Source organism: Acomys minous (assembly GCF_964271855.1).
Source record: "Acomys minous genome assembly, chromosome: 13".
NCBI classification, from domain to species: domain Eukaryota; kingdom Metazoa; phylum Chordata; class Mammalia; order Rodentia; family Muridae; genus Acomys; species Acomys minous.
In genome coordinates, this window is record NC_140495.1 from 99,205,219 (window position 1) to 99,229,211 (window position 23,993).

The following is a 23,993-nucleotide window of genomic DNA, read 5'->3' on the forward strand; positions in this document are numbered from 1 at the left end:
TGCTTCCTGAAGGTGGATCTCGGTACTAGATCAATGATGAACACAGACTATGTTCTACCTAGGAAGCTGCTGAGGTCATTAGCTAAGAGTCAGACTCTTCCTGTCACTGAGAAATGGCATCTACAATCAGTTATATGTTTGTTTATGTCCTATACTAGTGACGGAAGTCATTATGCCCCTGGATATCATTCATGAAATGCGTACATGTGTCCACATATGTGCACACACATTGCTACAGCTTGAAGCTAATAAGAGAAAGACAAGCTAAGCCTGAAAAGTATCACTGTCTTTAAGAAAAAAAAATTCAAAAAGCTTTCCTGCAAAGAGAAAAGTATATTACAAGATAAAAGCACCGAAGAGTCCAAACATATGTATGTTTTATAATGTGTAGTTGTTTTAATCTCTTTAATACTTAAGCGTGTTTAAGGTACAAGGGCAGCTGTGTCTACTTCACATCTCACTACCTGTTACAATCTTCCTGTTTCATAGACTAGTTATTTCCAGGGATCCTCTCAAAATCATCCAAATGGACTTTTCTTTCATGAATAAAACATTCATATTTTTAAAAAAAAGTCAGAATACAAGTATGAAAAGACAGGAGGAGGAGACACGGGAGCTGGTGGGAAGAAACTTTAGACAAAGTGATTGAATCTATTGATAAGATAGAAATAGCTTCCTCTGCCCCAGAGGCTCTGAATGAATATGGAATTGCAAAGTTTAGTAATAGCTTTGCAAGGTAATAGGACACTGGGAAAAATAAAGACTAGTCACCAATTAAACAGTAAAGAAAGAATTTTTCAGCAAGCAAATGAAATTGTGCTCACAGTAAAATATTGTCAAGGAAACTTATGGAGTTAAAAATTGTCTGTCTGAATAATCATGGTGGCTCTTACCATTTCTGAAAGTTTAAATAAAAAGATATCTAAACACTCACTTAATTAGAAATTTCCCTTCATTTCTTGCATGACCTTTTTAGAGACATTTCAAGCAGTACCATGTAGAAAAGTTTCACTGTAAAGAGACTGAAGGCGTTGAGATTAACGTAGGATGTGATCCCTCTAGCTTCCAGTTGCCGTCCATCCTCCACTCTGTGGACTCTGCCTTCGGAATCATAAGCACAAAACACACATTTTGTTCCAAAAACCACTTTTGGTCCCCACAGTAAAGAGTACCTAGTATCTAGTCAATGCCTAGTAAGTGTTTAGTATACTAAAAATATTGGTCTAAGAATTTCATCTATTAAAATATTAAACAATTCCCTGAACTAATCTGTGAAACAAATGTGGGGAACATCTCCCCACATTAGGGATCCTTAAGTTCAACACAGTGGGAAACAACAAACCCAGAGGTGATGAACTGCAGTCTACACTCCACTGTGAGCGCACCGCAGACTGAGATATTCTCAGATACAGTGAACAAACGCTGTAAAGCAAGAGTAGGGTCACATAATAACTATCATGAGTAACTATTATATTCCCAGGAAAACTCAGCTTCATGGTGCAGCATCTTCCACCTCAGGCCTTTAAGGTCACTCTTTTATGTGCTAATGAGGATCTGTGGCTGGTTCATCTTCTCTGTAAGTAGTGTTTTCTGCTTCAACCAGTGCAAAGAGCACTTCTATACACGTCTTACCTTTGTGGGTTTTGTCCTAGGATTAATGTTAAATCTAGAACATTAGACAAATACATAAAATATGAGGAATAGACTGGCCAGTGCTCTGTTAATTGCACAACCCCTAACTGGTGGAAATTATGGGCAAGGCTTTTTGACTCTCAGGTTCCATATCTGTTTTTGCTTTTATTTCCATTTCCAATGAGCTGTTTGGTGATCATAGCATGTGTGATCACTGAAAGGATGAAACATACACATGGAGTAATAAAGATAAATAAATGAGATGGTGTGTGGGAAACTAGTTTTACTGTTTGCAGGACTATTTAATAATATCATTGGTGGATTTGTTTATGCCACTGCTGTCTCTCATAGTCACTTCTCCTTGTCTTTAAGCCACATGTCATATCTCAAATATCTCAAATAAGAACTTCTAATTTTCGAGTACTTCAACAGTCACCTTCTTTCTCATTGTTCCATTTGGGATCTAAGTCTCTATGCTAGGTGCTTGATAAACAAGATTCTGCCTGCTTTTTCTACCTTTACTGTGTTTAGTTTACTAGTTAAGTTGTGACCGTAATTAGATATAACCTAATATAGACTTCAGGTAAATTGTTTCAGAGAAGAAAACCAAATGTGTTCGTCAGTGCACATCATCAGGGGAGACCATGGTGAGACAGCAGACACATCACCAAAGAGTATCAGGGCTCCTCTCTATTCCCTTCTGTTCCCATCGTAGCAAATGGGTAAATTATAGATGGTTCCTAAAGCAAACCCTTCTGCAAAATGCTGCTTTATCTTATCCTAATTGGCCAGGTTCATGGGCTTTTCAATTCTACCCAATTAGGTTGTTTTTGCTTGTTTCCAGAATCAACATATAAGAATATTTAACAAAACACAGGTGCAAACTATTTGAACACTCATGAGATCTTGTTTGGATGTATTCATACAAAGAAAAATCTCAGTAATTGCTAGATCTCAGCTATTTTGGCACATGGGCTTGGCTCAGAAAGGAACCAAACTTTGTTTGCACATTGTTTCACAGTCCACAGCAACAGACACAAAGAATATCTCTGAGAGCAAGTGGCAAAAGCTTTCTTTTAGATGACAGACAGGTGCCTTACATGGCATGGCATACTATATTTGAATTTTTTCTTTTAATTTTACATACACAAAGAGAGAAGGGGGAGGGAGAGACAGGTGGAAAAAGCAAGAGAACCTATATTTGAAATGCAGAATTGAGAATAATTATTCAATATTCCCAAACATAAATTATTTATAAGATATAGTTGGGAAGCACTGAGACTGAGATAAAAGTAACCTTGAACGAATTTGATATGAACATTTCTTTCTTGATTTTTTTTTACGGTTAATTATAACAATTGCGACTTGGACTCAAAAGCATTTTGAGAATCACCTTTGAGTGTTCTTTTCTATTTATGAGAGGTTGAGCATAGAGGAAATCAGGTCAACAAGGGCAGGAAGAAGGCAAATAAAATTGAATGTCTTAATCCAGACACAAATGAATTATGACTACATAATAACACTTAAGCTGGTTCTAAGCAAGTACTAAATTCAGTAGTTTTTTTTTAAGGCATAAGCTAATGCCATGTCTGTGTCTTAAGATAAAATATATAAGAAATGGTTCACGTTCCATTGTTTTTAAATGTCCGTAGAAGAAAAGATTTAGTATTTACAGATTAACAGACTTTATGTTTACAAGGAGGCATGTGATGCCATTCCTAAGGAGATGTGAACAAAGTCTACTCACCACTGGGGAAAACTGGTGACAGAAAAATGTACAAATATCCCCAAATTCACACCTGGTAAACCCATGAGTTTTATTATAGTTACAGGAATATGGATGGTGTTTACTTACAGCAGCAAAATTGATAGAAAAAAACCAGCCGTGTCTCCAAAACCCATCCCACAACATGAGAGACAGCAGAGTATATATTAAGATCTGGTACAGAAAAAGTAAGATACAAACAAATAAACAAGACCCATGCAAGTGAATCCAAGGGGGTGGAAAAAGCTTTCAGAAGAGATACTGAATTTGATAATCGACTTACAGGTGAACAGCATATCCAAAAAAAATGAAGTTGCATTCAGTATAAATAACAGCTTTTTGAATGTCAATTAACCTCTATAAAGTGGATTAAAAATCCTGTGTACACACACACACACACATACACACACACACACACACACCCCTCTACAAATAAAAAGAATTAATCCAGAGAAAAACAAAACTGAAAATTTAAAAATTTAATTTACTTTGTAGCTAATGTAAGTTATGGAGTAGGATTTGGGGAATCGTCTAGCTCAGTAGTTACAAGGGCAGGAATGCTTCAGATGTTTTCGTGCACAAGGAACAACAACCATAAAGAAAGGGAAAAAAAACATGCGGTGGGTACAAATAAAAATTATCACTTGGAAACCTCATTTCCTGACGCTACTTCTTGATCTTAACTCTCCTGCTGTCCTCACTACCTGGGATCATCTTCAGATGCCAACACATTGTACATCTTCACCTCCATGCTGTCTGCTCTGAACAGAAAGCAGAATCAGATGCCCCCTCTGGCAGGAGGTTTGTGATAGCTTGTGACTTGGCTTCATCCTTATATGCTATTTTTATTGTAGGAGAGAAATCATTTTATTAAGGAAGATAAAAATGACACAATACTGTCCTAGATCCCTTTCTATTTTAGTGACACAACACCATGTCAAAAACAACTTAGGAGAGGAAAGAGTTTATCTCAGCTTACAATTCCTGGTCACAGTACACTACTGGGGAAAGTCAGGACAGGATCTCAAATTGGGAGATGAAAAAGAAAAACATGAAGGAATGCTAGCTTTCTTATACAGCCTCAGTCTACCTGCCTAGGGATAGTGCTGCCCACAGTGGGCTAGACCCTTTCACATTAGTCATCAATCAAGACAATTCCTCCCAGACATCAGTGGTTTACAGGCCAATTTGATCTAGGAAATCCCTCAATCAGGACTCCATCAGATCAGTATGACATGCCATGGTGATAGCTGAAGCTAAGTAGGACAACAGCAGAGCCTTTTTAAACTTGGCGTATAAGAAAGTTAAAATCAAACATAGGTGTGGACTACAGCTCCCCTCGGAGCCTGAAGGGGGAAAAAAAAAAAAGGAATGTTGACTGATGTGGCTGCCTGCCTAGATACATGATCTTCCCTGAGAGTTTACTATTGCAGTTTTCATCTGTGCTCCTGGCATTGAAGATGAGGATGTTGAATCTACCATCTGCAGTGTTGCTGGTAGCATTCACTTCAGTAAGTTCAATAAGATGTCACACTGGTACATTTCAGAGTCTGCTGGTAACCAAAAGAAACTGCCTTTACCATTTAGAATGTGTTTCAGTTTCTCCAAAGGTGAAATCTATGAGCTTGCTTCTTCCCATATGAGAACAATGTGATGAGCGAAGAACATTCACTAAAGGTCAGGGGAAGAGTGTAAGTCAGAAATGCATGGAGCGTGAATTACATATACACATATTGTAATCTGATGAAATAGGTTATCACACCAACAAATATATCCCAGCTTCTTTGCAGACGTGCTGCAGTAGGGATTGTACAACAGACGAGAGAGACTACCACAGGCAGGCGAACTTTAACATTAACCAGGTGAACAGTTTGCCTGTGGGTGTTTGTCTATGGCCTATGAAATAATGTCCTGGGGGGGGGCTCTTCTACCCATTTCTTCTTCTTCTTCTTCTTCTTCTTCTTCTTCTTCTTCTTCTTCTTCTTCTTCTTCTTCTTCTTCTTCTTCTTTTTCTTCTTCTTCTTCTTCTTCTTCTTCTTCTTCTTCTTCTTCTTCTTCTTCTTCTTCTTCTTCTTTTCTTCTTCTTCTTCTTCTCCACTGTCATCATCAAATCTAGGATGTTTCAAAATGAAAGTAGTGAACAAAAGGGAAACCAGACTTTGGGAGAATTCTTACATAGTGACATTTGTAGGATCAGTTATTTTAATGCTGTTTTCTTCACATGCCCACAGTAGGCTAGACCCTTTCACATTAGTCATCAATCAAGACAGTTCCTCACAGGAACAGGTTTGATTGGTATGTAGACAAAAGAATAGATTCCCAAATACATTCCCCTTACAGTCTAACATTAATTTTTAAACATGGAAATAGAGAATTTTGTAGGTTAAGACTCTTAAAATGGCTAGGATCTTTAATTGCCTGGGTGTGGCATGATCAAAAGGGTCCTTAAAAGATAAGATACTGAAAGTAAAGCTTGGGTGATGTTCTGATAACTGTCAAGACCTGGAAGCCAAACATTATTAACAGTTTCTAGAAATTGGAAAAGGAAAAATCCAATTTCTTCCCCAGAGCCTCCAGAATAACATTTGACCTACTAGGACTTTAATTTCACTTGTATAACCCTTGCTTTGAACATCTAACCTCCAAAACAACGAACCAGCAAATTTGTGTTGCTTTAAGCCATTGACTTTTTGATATCTTTAATAAAAATCCAGTAAAAATTGTGAAGAAATTGGTGATTGCATTTGAGACATAGAGGGAGTGAACATGTTACTTTGAAGAAAACATTGTACTCCTCAAGTGAGAGTGTTTAGATAGATAGTGCATGAAAATGTAGCTGGAGAAATGGTTTTCAAATATCATATATACTCTGCCCATGGAGAAATCTCTTTATAATTCATAGATCTCTGATTTTAATATTTTAATGTAATTTTAGCATTAGCAGCTCTGGCTGACTTCAGATACAGGTATCTATAGCAGAGACGGTAGTTAGAGGGGAAAAAATTAACATAGGCCAATGACCCATTCTTAAATTTCCACTTGGAAAAAGGCATATCCCATGTGCCACTGAAGAACTGAGATATGAAATTCATAGTGGCTTAATAGTCTATGTTTAATATGTGAATATTGATTAGCAAATAAAAATTACAGTTCATAATAGAGGTCTTTTCATAAAGAATTTGCCTTTATTGATGAACTCTGGAAGCTACAATAAGGAGTGGCCCAGCAAGACATGCCCATTAGTGAATGGTGGCATGAGCATCATTAAAGCAACCAGTGACTCTCTTACTGGACTACACTGCTCTGTACTATATCTGGAAACATTGTTGGGGACCAGGAACCTGAGGCTAGACATGTCATAGCCCTAAAGGGAAAATATACTAGTTACTCTGCTAAGGAGAACAGTATTAATCCAACTCCCAAAGACTTGTTATATCCATAGATTATTGCATTTTCACCCACCATTGGAGAAGTTTCTATTTTAAAAAGATGTTAGGTAACATATACTTGTCAAGGTACAGAGAATAAGAGACTTCGGAATAGTGTTCAGTTATAAATTGAACACAACCCTTTCTCCCAAGGCTCTGGTATCATTGTAGAAAGGGGGTCAGAGTGATTGTAAGAAGCAGTGGATGATTGCAAGAATATAGTGTTTTCTTAAAATAGCAGGACAGTTACAGCATGCACAAGATCTATACAAGCTCAAGCAAGAACAAACCGCAGTAGGTATGGGGTATGTCTGCATGAATACCTACCAGTAACTGGGAAGCTATTGGTATATAAGGAGGATTTTTAATCTCAAAAGAGATAGAAATGTGGGTGAATGTGATCAAAATACATGCATAAAATTCTCAAAGAACTAGTAAAAACTGAGGAAAAAAAGAAAAGCATAAGAAACTCAGTAAAACTTGAATTTTACTCAGCCATAAATGACTGACGTTTTAAAGGTGATTTTATTATTTTAAGATTTATTTTTACTTTTTAATCTTGGTCGGGGGTGGGGGGGGGCGCTTGGTTACATATGAGTGTAGTACTAGCATAGGCAAGAAGAGAGTGTTGTAGCTCCTGGAGTTAGAGCAGGTGGTTGTGAGCCATCTACCATGGGTGCTGTGAACCACACTCACTTCTTCTACAAATGCAGTGCGTGGTTCTAGTAGCTGAAGCATCTCTCCAGCCCCAGGAGAGAAATGTGCTTTATAATGAATTACATTCAGTAAAATATGTCAGCATAGCAGTCCAGAGTACAACATCCTACTTCTGTTCAAAGCCCATATAAAGGCAGACATTGTAATAGTGATGTTCAGGGGCCGGTGGAAAAGGGGGATGAAATAGTGATTCAAGTGGCACAAAGTGTCTTTTGGGCATTTAGTATTCTGGGAGTAGAAAGTGAAGATTGCTGTAGAACTCTGTTAAAATTACATTTAAAGTCACTAAAAATGTTTATTAATACATTTATAGTATACAAACTTACACCTTAGAAGGGGTCATGATAAAATTTTGACACGGTAGCCTGAAGGGTGTGAATTTACACTTACCTGACAACTGTCATGCTGCACGCTGAGGCGAGTGGCAGGTATAGCTCAGATGAGCATGCAAGGGCTGCTGATGGCTGTGCGACTTACAGCATTGTTTCAGGTGGGCCAGGATGATGCTGGTCTGCTGGTCTGTTACTGAATCTGGTGTAGAATTAAAGGTCTTGGACGTTGTCTTCTAGCTCCTGAGTGAACCTAGATCCTTTGTAAACTTTGGTGGTTTACAGCCATAAAATACAAATCCTAGCGACCAGTGACTATGGCTGCTTATATTGTAGGAAGATTATACATCTGGAATTGAGTAAGGGCCACAGAATGGGGAAGATACCTGAATTTTGTGAGAGGCCTCAGGGTCATCCCATTACGACTTCAAAAGCCAGAAGGTTTTGTTGTTGTGTGAGTGGAAAGAATGAGGTCAAAGGACACTCAAAAAGATGCAATTGGACGACTCAAGATAAAGAAAGGATGCTGGGATGAGGATGGCTTCAGAAAGGTAGAAGAGGCAAGGAAAAAGAATAGTACACTAGAGCATCCACGGGGAACTAAGGCTTGCCAACACCTTGACTTTATTCTGGAAACTTCTAGGCTACCCCGAAGTAATTGACCAGATTAAGTCTTATATAAATGTTTATTACTTCCTTTGCTGTGTTTTTCTTTTATCTTTTTGGCCTTTTTGGTGTTAATGGGTCAGATGTATCGCTTTGAGACTGCCCATTTTGAGTATCTTAAAGTCATTTATCTGGCATTCAAGCCACATTGAGTGTCTTGTATTTTTATCTCCTTATTCTTGTGTTTATTGAATAAACACTCCACTGAATGGTTGGTGTTTCTGAAACTGTGTACATGATAACTTTGTTGATTATAGACAAATCAGTCAATAACCATTGGATATTATAAAAAACTCTCAGCAACTTCTTGAAATGATAAATTGAAAAAGTAACTTTAAATGGTTGGATAAAAGTGAGTTTCTAACATATTTTCTGTGTAAATTAAAATACCCATAAATTCAAATTGTTGTAGAAATTTGGGTCATAAATACTAACAAAAATACCTAAAATATTATATCAAAATCTTCTATATCACTAGGACCTCCAATATATGTAGCATTCACTTTGTTAATGTGAAACTGCACGGAACACAATGATTGATCAGTGAGTTCATTAACATGATTTCAAATTTTTGCTTTCTCAAAAAAAAAAAAGGTTATTAGAGAGACGATGTATTAAAGTCATAGATAATGAGAATGTGCTTTATCTCTGGAGACTGAAGCCACCACAGTTGTTTTTCTTTAGGGTACTGTGTGATGGAATTCTACAAGGGAGAAGATAAATCAACAGCCTTGTCAAGCCTTTTCACCATTTCAGTGGTGGCCACAGTAATGATAGCAATTACTTTTAAGTGACTGTTTTGAAGTGTGTAGAACTGAGCCTTAATAATTTAGCTGTCTCTGTATGGGAGTGGCTCTACCTTGTATGTGAGAATTACTGTGCACACTGAAGGTCTGAACTACTCCATTTCTGTGGCCTGTACATCATCCTCTTATGAGTGACACAAAGAGCGAGCAGAATTCTACTGTTTAAGTCACAGTGCCCACTACAAAAGTAGAATGGACAGACTCAACCTAACCCATCATCAGCTTATACTTGTCTTCTGTTAACACATATATCCATTTCTTTCACTCATGTCAGGATTCTTATTTTATCTTATTGATTTAGCAAATGAGCTAATATTGGGAAACAAATATGTTTTTCATATGATAACAATGTTAACATAAATAGCTTATGTATGTATACTTGTAAGTTTCAGTTATCTTTGGCTTGAACACTTGTCACTCAACAGAACATGCTATCTCAAATTGTCTATCAAGTTTGGTTCTTCTCCCTTGTTTCTTATGGTCTATAGTGCATAAATGAAAGATATTCTACAGTCTTGCTCTAGAATCTCATATAACAATTAGTAATCATGCTAAACTGGGAGGCACATCCTGGCAAGTCTTATCTGCCAAGTTCATATTTGTAAATCTCTTGAATTTCAGGGACCATAGTGTGTTGGTTACCATACCTCCACGTGTCTTCCAGAGAACCACAGAAATCAGGATGCCTTCGAATAAACTCTGCATCTAAGTATATATAGAGAGTAGACAATGGCCCGTGAGTTGAAGCATATACTCTCTAGAAGAAATGTTTTTGTTGTTGTTATTGTCGTTGTTGTTGTTGTTTTAGGAAAGTCTTGGTCAATTTCAAACCTTTGGAAAATAACCATATTGAACCTTGACCAGACTTTCATAATTTAATATGAATTGTCTTATCAAAATTTTGACTGCTTGTCTTGGATTTGAGGAATATATAACTGTTTTGATAGAATATAAGTTTAAAATCAGAACATGATTCAAAATATCTGTTAGATTCATGCGTAGTGATGTAGTCTGTAGTCCTAAGACCCAGGAGAAGAGACAGGCAGATCTCCATGGGTTTCAGGACAGTTTGGTCTATATAACCAGTCCCATGTTCACCTGGTCTAAAAGATAAGACCCTGTCTCAAAATAGAAAACAAACCAATTTTAAGTCTCATTAGAAATGAACAGATACCATTGTTTAAGTCAATTTTGTATGTTAGTGGATTCTGATTTTAAAATTTAGCCTTTTTTGCTTAATTAATTGGTCTTTAATTCACTAGTATATACTCGTAGCTTTTCATAGTTGAGTTATAAGTGATCTGTTTCCTTAACAGTGTAGTGACCATTTCTCATGGGCATGGCTCCCTGGTCAGCTTGCTTAGGCCACTGATCAAGGCTACTGTTAGCCATGAGTATACACTGTCCCTGGGATTGACATCCATAGTTGCAGAAGAGCCACATTATAATGCATGAGAGAGCTTATCTAAGTGAGACTGTGTTTTCAATGTCAGTGATGTTCTGAGCTGAAAATGAAGATGAATGGTCTCAAAAAGAGTTGTTCTGTGGCTATTGAATGGGGAGTTGATTTGCAATACAATGGGTGTTTATGTAGAAGTTATTGGCTGACACTCATAAAAATGGTATAACATAAAAGAAAGTGTAGTTTAATGGGCCATTAAAGATGAACCCTCATGGTATTAACATTTAACCTCTTTTATAACTATGGGTTTTGGTATTGTGTAAACTAGGCTCTTATTTGCCACTAGCTCAAGCTTTTGTGTTCTAGAATCCCTGCTGTGATTCCTGTTTGCCAGAAAAAACAGTCACAACGTTTTCATCCTGCAAGTAGCATTTGAAATCTAATTCTTGTTACCAAATTTGAACATTGTGGTTGACGAGATAGTCCACAAAATGAAACACAGCATATGAGAGAGCATTGCTCTTACTAACTCAAAAGCAATTATCATTAGCCTGATGAGACCAGACTATTCATTCTGTTTTATATACTGGCTCATTATTGAAGTTCAAATGTATAAAAGGGGGATTGAGAGATTATTGAATGGTTAAAAGCACTTGCTCCTTTCCCAAACGCCCTGGGTTCAGTTCTCAGCACCCATATGGTAGCTAACCACCATCTACCTGTTTCTCCAGTTCCAGGGTTCTGACACCTTTTCATGGCCTCTGTGGGCAACTGACATATCCTCTCATAGAAGCATGCAAACACATAGTTAAAAACTTTAAACAATATACCTTAATCAAAACAGGGTCTAGCTCAATCAGAGGTTAGTTGGGACAGTGTCTACTGTCATTAGTAAAGGCACATGTCTTGCCTTTTTTATTGATCCCAGATAATAGTGCTTTGAGTTAACGAGTTACTCATTGTGACTCTTTAGTAAATTATACACTACCAGCAATAACAAAATTCAAGGGCCTGACTTCTGCAATGGATCCCTATGATGTTCTTTACCATCAATAACCACACTTGCTATCTTAGCAGAATTTAGCTTCCATCCTATTCCGAGGCTGCTTACGCTCTTGTGATTTTATTATAATATTAGACAGAGTGAGAACCATCCTACACTCACAGACCTTGAAACTGGTAATGATTCTGTTTTCACACTGACCAATATTTTTGTTCCAGGCTGCACTGTGTCAGGCTCCCAGGCGTTAGGGTATTGGTTTGTTTGATTTTGTTTTATTTTTTGAAACAGGATCTTTCTCTGTGCTTCCAACTCACCTGGATCTGGCCATGCTCCTGGCTCTTCCTCTGAGTACTGATTTAGAGAGTAGGACAGCATGCCCAACTGCTAAAGGCAATGTTGGCCCTGTAAAATGTGAGATCTGTGTGGGTTTGCCTAAGGTGACTCTGCAGCCCGTAACCATGCTGAACTTGTTTAACAAGTAGGAATTCACTGAAGAGATGTGCTTGAAGTTTTTTCCTTAATTCTGGAAACGTATGCCGTGATGAAGTTTTCTGCTGGTGGTGTTGACTACTTGAAGGTTAGCTGGCCAAATGAGCTAGTTCAGAATGTCCAGCATTTTTAATGACCAGCCACATTATCAACCTCTCCCCGAATGGAAACTTATGATGATGGAAATGTTTGTATACAGTCATAAGGAAATTAACAGTCCAGACACAATAAAGCATGACGGTTTTAGAAAGGGCTGCAGAGGGTGTACTGCCACGATCTCATTTGGAAAGCGGTTGTGATTGAAAAAAATACTCATCGACGAGGTTTTTTTTTCTTTAATGGTTAATACATAAAGAAAAATTCTTACAAGTGACAGTAGCAGCAAATAACAAACAGAAAATACTAGAATGGATACAAATTAGGCAGTGTCCGCTTGGTTTTATAAGAACTATATTGTTCTCATAGCAAAATCAGGAGAATGTCACTAAATTAAATTCCAAATGGAGTCAAAAGTGGAGACCAAAAGTATTTATACCATACTGGGAAGTTGAATCCAGCAATAACTAAAAATAATATACAATGGCAATCCTTTACATGGTGTCGTTAAGTTTATTCAAAGAGAGTAAAGTTGGTTTACGCTCTTTAAAAATCAAACATAGTCTATATAAACAACATAGAAATTAAATTATATGTGAGAAGAATTATGAAAATAAAACTTACCTCAAATGCCTCATTCCCAAAAAGGATATGATTATACCATTCTAGCCAACCCTAAAACACGTGAGCTACCTAAGATAGATCTAATAAACACAAGTCTAGCAAATGTCACTGGAGTAATAAAAATAAAGAAATAATAATTTTCAAATATTAATTATACTCCTGGAGCTAATTATAAGATCATAATGAACTTTAAACGTATATGTATATATGTATGCATAAGCTAGTATATAAGAGGGAGTATCTTCTAATGTTAATTTCTTGTAATGCTATTTACAGGATGAAATTTTTTTTTATTAATTTATTCTTGTTACATCTCAATGATTATCCCATCCCTTGTATCCTCCCTTTCTTCCCTCCCTCCCATTTTCCCCTTATTCCCCTCCGCTATGACTGTTCCTGAGGGGGATTACCTCCCCCTGTATATGCTCATAGGATATCAAGTCTCTTCTCGGTAACCTGCTGTCCTTCCTCTGAGTGCCACCAGGTCTCCCCCTCCAGGGGACATGGTCAAAGGTGAGGCACCAGAGTATGTGAGAAAGTCATATACAGGATGAAATATTAAAACAGCATTGTCGTAACTGAGCTGTGATGGTTTCCAATTTTATATTTTCTGCTTTGCCACATGTGGGTTTGACAGAAGTGTTTGCTGCTTAAGTCATCTTGCTCTAGAGGTTTCTTGATATCATATTACTTGTCATACTAAATTTACTTCTCACAATTTGTTTTTAAAAGTTTACAAAGCCACGTCAACCACTGCTCATGGTGTCAACAATAAGTGTGTAATGCACTGTTTATGAACACACTCTTCTACCATGCTTTTAATGCAAATTAAATGTGTATTAGTAAAAATACTCAGATAGTTTCCATGGGAACACATCTCTACATATTTGTCCTTCACAAAGCTGAGTCTACCGCACAAGCCTTGCTGATAAAGACATTTCAAAATGATCACAGATCAGTCTGGACAGAATCCATGCATGCTTCAGATTCAGAATATACCTGATTAACTGCTGCAAAGGAGTGTATAAAGCATGACTGGGAGGCAAAGTGGACTTTTGCATATGACAAAAATGTCATCTGCATCTTCTTGGATCAGTCCCATGTCCATCCACTTCACATGCAGACTTCTCTGCTGTCTGCCAGCTCTGACAAAACACATCATCTTTCAATAGTTTGCTTCATTTAGTTCCATTTTTATTTTTATTTCCAGATAGATAGATAGATAGATAGTTAGAGAGCAAATATACATTATAAATATGTATAGCTATTTATATGTGCATATACATGCATATAACCAATCCAGTAAAACCAATCCAGGTTTTACTACTTAAAGTACATGCATCATATACTTCACATACCTGTGTTCTTATGCATCCATCACATTTTCTATGTTCTTTTCTCCTGTAGACAAATGTTGGGAAAGTAAGGCTGGAAGTCGCGTCTGAACTTACAAACACACAGATTCATAAACAGAGCGCTTTGGGAGCATTGCCAAAATTAGAATGGCATCAAGTTCAAAGAGAAAACAAAAAGCAGAGCTCAGAGGCAGTCTGAACATCACAGAGAAGACAAAATAGTAACAAAATCACAAGAAAAAATAATGGCTTCTCGGCCCTTTGGCCTGAAGCAGTTGGATTCAAAGTTGAACTTTGAAGTCTACTTTCTAAAGGGTGTATTGAAATTAAAGAGAAATAGGTATTGTAAAAGTTGTTCCTAATTGTAGCATACTCATATCATAGAATGGCAACTATATAAGGCAACTTAAAAGTCATTCGTGAACTCTATAAATTTAAATTGAAATCTGTGATTTATTTTCTCCACTTAATTTTAATACATAATAAAACAGGTTGAAAATAAAACATTCAAAGGTGATTGCTAAAAGAATAATTTGCTTTGAGTTTTGTTGGTAATAAAAATGGACTTCATCTGATGGCATTTAAATCCAGGAGTATATTTTTCTTTTTCTTTACGTACCACAATTTTTGAGCATCCATGGAAGGCAAGAATTACATCCTTGGTTGCTCAACAGTCAAATACAAAATCAGTCTGTGAATGATGCTTTCCTGGTGACAGTCAGGCAAAGAGTATAGAAAAGAACCTGCTAGGAAGCCAAAATAATGGATTTTTTTTCCTGAGTCATAACTATTTCCAACTCCAGCATGTACATTTTTTTAAGTCAGAGAATATTATTTTCTCTTCTCTGGTTAAATATCAAGATTACATTACACCATGTCTATGGTACTTTCTTGTGAGCTGGCAAGTAACATATTTATAAAATTCAAGTTTGCAAAAAAAATTAAATTTCATTATTTTTCTGTATTGACCTCAGCGTCACTTGCCTATCGTACCAGATATTAGTTACAGGTAAATTATTTTAGATGGGGGGTAGGGACATGGTACCATAGATAAAGCCCTTGCCTTGTAAGTATAAGGAACAGATTTGGGATCCCCAGCAACCTACATGAAAATGCTAGGAATCTAGAGATGCGGTAGTAGATACAGCAAACTTCCTTACTTGTTTCCTACTCATCAGACGGGTCATTGACATGCTTTTCTCCCTTTTGCTAGATGTACTGACAATTATCTAGGTGGATAGGCCTCAAAATTACTCCCGAGATGCCAGAGGCTCCTAATTCATAGCCTTCTTAATGTTTTCCCCCCTGTGCTTTGGCTGAAGGAAGTTCATTTAATTTTAGTTGTTTGTGCTTGAGACAGAAGAAAACCAAAAATGTCAGATAAAGTATTTTTCCATGTCTCTCCACACAGAACCTGCATCCAGGAGCTTCATGTTTGACAGGCATAGTCTTCTTCTTCTTCTTTGTCTACCACGGCAGATCTCAGCAGCTTTCCTTGGCTTGCTCTGGGATTTTATCCCCAAAATGTTGCCTAGGGGTGGTGGGATTTTGCTGCCTTTGCCAAAAGAAGTCTGAATGCTCACTCTTTTGCACTGAGAAATGCTTACATATGTATCTCATGCCTATTTAAGACTATTATACTTAACACTGATATGGAGATGGTGAGACGGCTTAGCAGATGAAACTCATTTCTGAGACTCAAGACCTGAGTTCAACTCCAAGGACCCACATGATAGATGGAAAGAACTGACCCCCACAAGTTATCCTCTGACCTGGATATGTGTGTCAGTACATGTGTATGCACACACACATACAGTTGTACATATATATATTATCTCTGTGTGTGTGTGGTTGTGTGTGACAAAGAACTAAAACTGACTAAAACTGACGTATTGAACTGTCTCTGTATTTCCTGTCTGTTTTTACAGTGTGAAATACTTGGATGGTGAACTTTATTTGTATTTATCCAGAATGATGCTCTGAGTCAATGAAAGCCTGGTCTTTGACAAACATCACATAAGGACGTGATGGGGAATGCTTAGCACACATAATTCACTCTAAGAATATTAATCTTTCATAGCTGCAACCCTAAGATGGCAAGGGAAGGTAGAAATTACTTCATCTTCTTGTGAGAAAACTGGTTCACATATTGGATGTTTAAGAAAAGCATAATGATGTTTTTGTTCTAAAATTTTCCTTTTAGAAATAATGTCAAAATAACATGCAGTAACTCTTCTTAGCAAAGAATATGATCCTAAACCTATCAAAGTGAGAATTCCTGCAAAAGTGTGTGTGTGTGTGTGTGTGTGTGTGTGTGTGTGTGTGTGTGTGTGTGTATCCAGAGATGAAAAACATTGCATCAGTGAAAAATGTTATGCAGAGTGAAAGAAAAACTAGGTTCCAAAGCACAGAGGAAGCTGTGAATTACAGATGGAAACATGTGTTGTTGGTATCAAACAGTAATAGAGCAATAGTAGTACAGGGAGGTCAGAACTCTGTGACCAAACATTTGTTTAGATAATGCATCATGCTTGTTCTCTGTTAGCACAAGGAAAAGATTCCTTTCCTGTATGTCAAAAATCAACAACTTTCCAAGCATTGGGAAGCAGACAGTTAAAGAAGAGCAAATGAGTTTATTGTAAGGTGAGCTGAAATTTGTAGTTGTTGTTGTTTTGTTTTTCGGAAATAAATCTTGATGTCTTTGTCATAGGATTTGCTAAAGAGCAGAGTGGCCTGTCCCAATCATTTCTGGACAGGGAGCCTCATTCATGGTGATGGTCACTAGAAGACCTCTTTGACAGACTGTGTGTGAGATTGTAAACATGGTAAACATTGACAGTCAGTGCAGTAGAAATGGCCATGACCAACTGCTGAACATGTTGGTTGCACTGACGTATTTTTTTAAAGAGATTTTTAAAAATGTTCTGAGGAGGAGGAGGGTTTTTTAAATCTGGAAATTTTCCTTTTTGTTCCTTCTATTTAAAATGACATCAAGTCACCATATTTACTGTGTAACTTTGTGTAAATGAAATTGCATACAAAGGTATATAAAGTGTGATGTTGCCTAAAAAGCACGAACTCATCTTCCTTAAAATGTGCATTTATTTTTATTTGAGTGCCTATGCCTGCTTGTCTGCATGTGCACCCCATCATGCAATTCGGCAGAAGCGAGAAGAGGTGCAATGAATCCCGTTCAACTGGTGTTATGGCCAGTTGTTGTTGGCCATACAGATGGTGGAAACCAAACCTGGCTCCTCTACAAGAGCAGATAGTGCTCTTGACCGAGCCATCTCTCCAGACCTGAAACCATATTATTAGATTAGTTATCATGGATCAAATATATTCTTAGTCCATAATATGTTTGGTTAAATGAGTAATTTATAAAGAACTTAAGTTTAATTGGATTAGGGTCATGAAGGCTAGGAAGTTGACTATTAGCTTAGCTATACTTGTCTTTCTTCCTTCCTTCCTTCCTTCCTTCCTTCCTTCCTTCCTTCCTTCCTTCCTTCCTTCCTTGACGTAGGGTGAGGTTGAGACAGAGTTTTTCTATGTAACAGCCCTGGCTGTCCTGGGCTTGGTTTATAGACTAGGCTGGCTTCAAACCCACAGAGATGCCCCTGCCTCGCCTCCTGAGTGCTGGGATTGAAGGTCTGCACCGCCACGCCCGATATTTGTTACTGTTGAAGACTGGGCAGGGTCTCTAGAAGACAGAGGATGCTGCTTGGAGAGATGGAGTGGTTCTGAAGCTTTAGCCTCTGTCCCATGTAGCTGCCAATGGGATCCTGGAACTTGAACCTTCATCTGATGCTACTTGTCTTCCCGTAACCCACTAACAAACCTTCTACATATGACTTAGGGATTGAGCTCCAATGAGACTTTTGAAGAGAACCTGGTCACAAAATCATTTCGATATCATGTTATAAATAATTTGATTCAAATACTTTTTCAAATGGTAAGTCCCCATATCCTTAATAATAAAACCTAACCATGTCCAACTGATTGTTCAGTATTCCAAATATGAACAGTTGCCTTTGCCTGGTGTTCTGGCTCACTATAGTAATGCCAACTATTCAGAGATTTAAGGCAGCAAAATTATTTAAAGATGTTTAGATACAAGAAAAATGCCTGCATGATAGAGCAACAGTTTATGCACTTTGATGTGTATCTTGGCTACTTAGTGTTTTTATTAAGAATCACTATAACCAAGGAAACTAATTTAAAAAGCATTACATTCGACCCTTACATGCAGTTTCAGAGGGCAAGTCCATGGCCATCCTGATGGGGAGCACAATGGCAGGCAGGCAGGAAGGCAGAAAGGCAGGAAGGAAGGCAGGCAGGAAGCCAGACAAGAAGGCAGCAGGCAGGCAGGCAGGCAGGCAGGCAGTAAGGGAGGAAGGAAGGCAGGAAGGCAGACAGGAAGGCAAGCAGGACAGAAAGCAGACAGGAAGGAAGGTAGGAAGGAAGGCAGGATGGCAGCAGGCAGGAAGACAGGAAGGCAGTTAGGCAGGCAGGAAGGCAGGCAGAACTCTAAAGCAGTAGCTGAGAGCTTCCATATGAATCACAAGCAGGAGGCAGAGAGATAGCTAACTGGCAATAGTATAGGCTTTTGAAAACTTCAGATCTCTCCCTCCTATGACACACTCCTCCAACAAGACCATGCCTTCTAATCCATCCATATCAGTTCCATCAGCAGTGTATCCAGATATTGATCCTATGGAGTCTGTTCTCATTCAAGCCACCACAGTGTGCAAATCCACAGAGGGGAATATCCAGTAAAATTTTGTGGAAAAAAAGACACATGAGTAACTTTTTAATATGAAGTTCCCATGATGTATTTCCTCTGTATTTATTTGCATTTTCAGTGGACTACCTTCATTGCTCACTTTTCCTGAACTATGTATATCTATATACAGTAACTTTATGAGCTCTGTCTACATTTTTTCTAATGTTGAAATAGCACATGTTAATTCTAAGACACAAGTTGTCTAGGCAACAAACTTTACATGTAGAAGTGACTTCACTCAACTGCAGCTTGTAAATGATCAGAAATAGACGCTGGTCCATATTTGAATTCTATTCTCCAAACTCCATATCCTGGTGCATGGCTAGGAGCTGGTGGGGGGCCTAGATAATTTGCAAATCTAAGTCCAGACCTATATTAACATTTGGCTTCAGACACAAAGCAGATTGGAAGCCACCAGAAAAAAAAATAAAAACAGAAAAGTATAAATCTAGAACACCACATTGCATGTAGGTTTTTCTTGCCAACCACCAGGTGCTGTTGTCACAGGGAATTCTCAGTGGAACTGAGAACTGAGGAAACTTCTTCCAATTTCTAATGTTAAAACATGAAAGACAAAAAAAAAAAAGTCCAAAGAAGTAAAATGGCCTTTTCTAATTCCCATAGCTTATGTAGGCTGAACTAAGAATGTATTTTATTCAATTTCTGCATCTTCGTGTTTTCCTTCAGCACAGTAGTTCAAAGTTTTTGGGAAACCTTTTTTTTTTTTTTTTTTTTTTTTTAACCAGAATAAGGGAAAATTCAAAATTGAATTCAACAGGTCAGAATTCCATGAACTTTTTATCCTTAAAGATAGTTTTTCAGTTTCTAATATTTTATGACTCTATCTTTATTCTTTGGGGAATTATGTAAGTAATGAAAACATAATAAAAATTCATAGTATCCACTAACATAATACAGTCACCTAAAAATAATGGTTTACCAATATATTTAAGAAGCACTGGTGGGTTCTCACTGAAGAGAGAAGTGTTGTTCTTTGTGCATCACCCTGTCCCTCTAAGTTAATGAATACTCTCACCGAAAGAGAGGTATGTGCCATTGGAATGCATAGAACATGTTGTGTTACATATAAATATGGAATGAAGAAGGTCACTTCTTGTAATAAATCCAATCTGCTGAAAGATAGAGAATATGATTATCTATTTCCAAAACTGTTGTGTTGAACCATTATAACTGGAAAGTTTCACTGTTGAATTCTAGCTTCAGGCCCATACAGTCATGGCAGGTCATAAATAATACTCCGTCATATGAATCTTTCATCTTCAAAGATAATGCAGATCACAAATGGCATCCTTTACCAGAGATAACAAACCAGCATCAAAGAAGAATAACAGGATTGTCTGGAAAGTGAGCTTGAAAGTGTTCACAAAACAATTTTCCTATCACTGTGTAAACATTACTCATTTCACCCCCCTCAGACACCAATTTCAAGTTTTCTTCTAAAAGGCATTGAAAAAGCAAATTTTTGAACATACTAACTGTCATAAAGCCAATGAGATTATCTAACTGTTCCAGTAAATGGTCTGTGTTTTCATTATTTTTAGCTTAACTTGTACGACTTAACCTGAGTTTGAACAACAGAAGATAGTATAGATTATAAGTCTCATTAAAAGCACACTAAACATAATAACCCTTAAGGGTGCAGTAGTGGTCCACATACCTTGGCAGTAACCAACAACTCTTTAATTGAACTGAAGACCCACACAACAAGAGGGAAGTTATGCCTGGTGCTGGCAACCTAGCCACATACCCAGGACTATTGAAGTAATAGATCTTGGAGAAAACAGTAAAACTACCATTTTATTAGTCAGCATAATCCCTAACTACATTCTAAATATGTGTCCTCATATCCACAGAGAAGCATAGTCCTAATTCCTCATCAAGGAAATTTCTCAGGTTTCATAGTTCTTTTCCTATGCTGCATATGACAGCAGCCAGCTTTGTACTCTATAGACTCCACACAGTCTTCCTGGCGATTCCTGTTCTGGGTACCTTAAAAAAACAAACAAACAAACAAACAAACAAACAAAAAAACCCAACACTGTTTTTAACGAAGCATTATTGAAGGTGTTTTAAATTTCCATTTAATTACAAGTCAGCAAGCTAGCAGATAATCCTTAAGAATTTATCCTGTAGCTGCACTCTGTAAATCACTGATGTCTATATTGTATACAAAGTACGACTGTTGGTGTAGTCAGCCTCTCACTGGAGGGGAAAGGGTCTGCATTTCCATTCTCAACCAGAAGTATTTCCACCTCTTTTACTTTCTTCTCTAAATGTCTATTTCTACAGGCAGCTTTTGACATTGTTTTTCACTCAGACAGAACATTTTGATGCAATGGCCTCAAGAATAGAGAATGCCTAAACAGCTTTTAGGGAAGATGAAAATCCAAGAAGCCAAAGTGAGAAGGGAGGATACCAGGAGATGAAGTTGAGAATCGTAGAGATAACAGTTTCTAGATTGAAATGGTTCAAACTAAGAACACAGCCCTACTTTTCCTCAATTGCTTCTGTCAAGCATTCTTCCACAGCAGCAAAAGGCTTACAGAGACAAGGGGCTACTCTAAGTGGGTGTGTGCTCTTTCACTCTGAGCCAGGGTTCTTTACCCAGGCTGCATATGAAAGCAGCTGACTTTGTAATAACTCCACAAAGTCTTGCTGGCAATTTCTGTTCTGGGGACTTAAAAAAGCTACATTCTTTGAGTCTCTGTAATTTCTACATAGATATTTCTGACGCCTGTGAACAAAGACAATCTGAGCTCTTCCTTTCCAATTTGTATCCCTTTCATCTCCTTCGGTGGCCTTGAATTGCGTTATCTAGAATTACTGCATCACAGATGAATTGGTAACAAAAAGCAAAGACTTTAAAGATGTTGCTGATCAGATTCTGAATTTCATTATTTATAAGAAATTATTTTATTCACGTTTTAACACACCTAAAATTCAATTCTAAATGTGCCTTATCATTGATCAAAGTACATTGCATCATAATTTGATAAGTTGTTTTTACTTCTCTCTGTCTGTCTGTCTTCTGTCTGTCTCTCTCCTCTCTCCTCTCTCTCTCTCTCTCTCTCTCTCTCTCTCTCTCTCTCTCTCTGGTTCTTTGCTCTTCTTTCTAAATATTTTATTGGGATACATTCATTCTACATCATGCTGGATTTCATAAAGGCATTTTTATTCAAATACATCATGCACTTTAATAATATTCATTCCATTGCCCCATTTTGTCTTCTCCTCACTCCCAGAATTGTAATTTATTTCCCAATTCTTACTTCTATTTTCATTTTTCATATGTAATTTTATGTATCTGTAGAAAGTCTAGGACCTGTAAAGGATAGGACACATGTGATCCTTGTCTTTTTCAGTAATATATAAAAATCATATGTGTTAGCATTCACACTAATTTAAACAAAATGTGCTAAAAAAGGATTGTAACTTATAATACCATATCAGTTTTGTAGGTAGTTGAAGAGGAGCAGAAGGTTGGAGCATGTTTATGATGATAACACAATCATATTTTAACTACATGTTTGAAACCATGTTTCAACAAAAGCTAGTTTTCATCTGGCCTCTGTGACTTTATCCTAGCTTATTGCTAGAACCATTCTCCTTAGTAGAACTGAACAAAAAGGAAAGAACAGTGCATTTTACAAGAGTGTTACAAAACCTTACATATAATTGTAACTACGTAATACACAGAAGACTGTGTATATCCTGTTTTTTTTGTTTTGTTTTGTTTTGTTTTTTTTTTTTTGATGCTCCGATGAACCACTCTGACCAAAATGAACTTTGTGGGAAAAGATTTTAATTTCACCTTAAACTTGAAGGTAATTGTTTATCGTTGGGGAGAGTCAAGGCTACGACTCAAAGCAGGAATGCTGCTTATTGCTTTGCTCTCTGACGCATGCTCAGCTTGCTTTCTTACACACCCCTAGCCCACCAATCTAAGGATGGTGATGCTCACATCAGTCTGAGATTGCCCCACCCCACATCTGATAAATCCACCGAGACAATCTTTTACAGATGTGGCTCGAGGCCAATCTGATTTGAGAAATCCTCCAGTGGAAACTTATTTATATGACTAGGCTTTGGGAAGCTGACAACTGATGCATACCAGCAGGCTGCGGCACTATAGTTTTAAAGTCCAAGAGAGACACCGAATAACAGATCTGTAGGATTCCCGCCCCCTCCCCCAGGACACTTACTGTGTATTTTATGCATGCACATGTTTTATTTGAACACTGTATATAAATGTTTTGGAAATGTTTCTTTGTCCATTCTATTTAGTTTAGAAGGTATAGTGGTTCTAAACTTCAGATCTCTCAAAATAAAATAATGCAATAATTTTCTCTCAATACTTCTGTAACTTTTACAATGAGATGATGTGTGTGAAGGTAGTGTCTGATACGTTTGGGGAAAAAGGTATTCCCCAGCATCAGGAATTGCTGTTCTTCCCTTCTCTGCCAGTAGCATATGTAACTTGTGATTTAAAGTTAAGCCTTAAGGACTGAGTTGATTTTAGTGTTAGTATATTACATTTCACCTCTTCCTCCTATCATCAATTTCCCAACTCTTCATACTCTCAAAGTTTTTATAGTTATTGAAAAAGATGGATGGCTTGTGTCTCAGCCCAGTGACCATTTATTTCTCTTACTACATCTTCTATAAAAGGATTGTTTAAGACAAATTAGAATTCAGTGTTGTGATTCAACATGCGATCATATCTGCTGATATGGATAATTTATTTCACCACTCATGTTCACAAGGAACATTCTATATCATTCTATTTTGGCATTTGCATGGGTGTTTAATACCACACACACACACACACACACACACACACACACACACACACACACCCCTCACATTGTCTGTCCAAA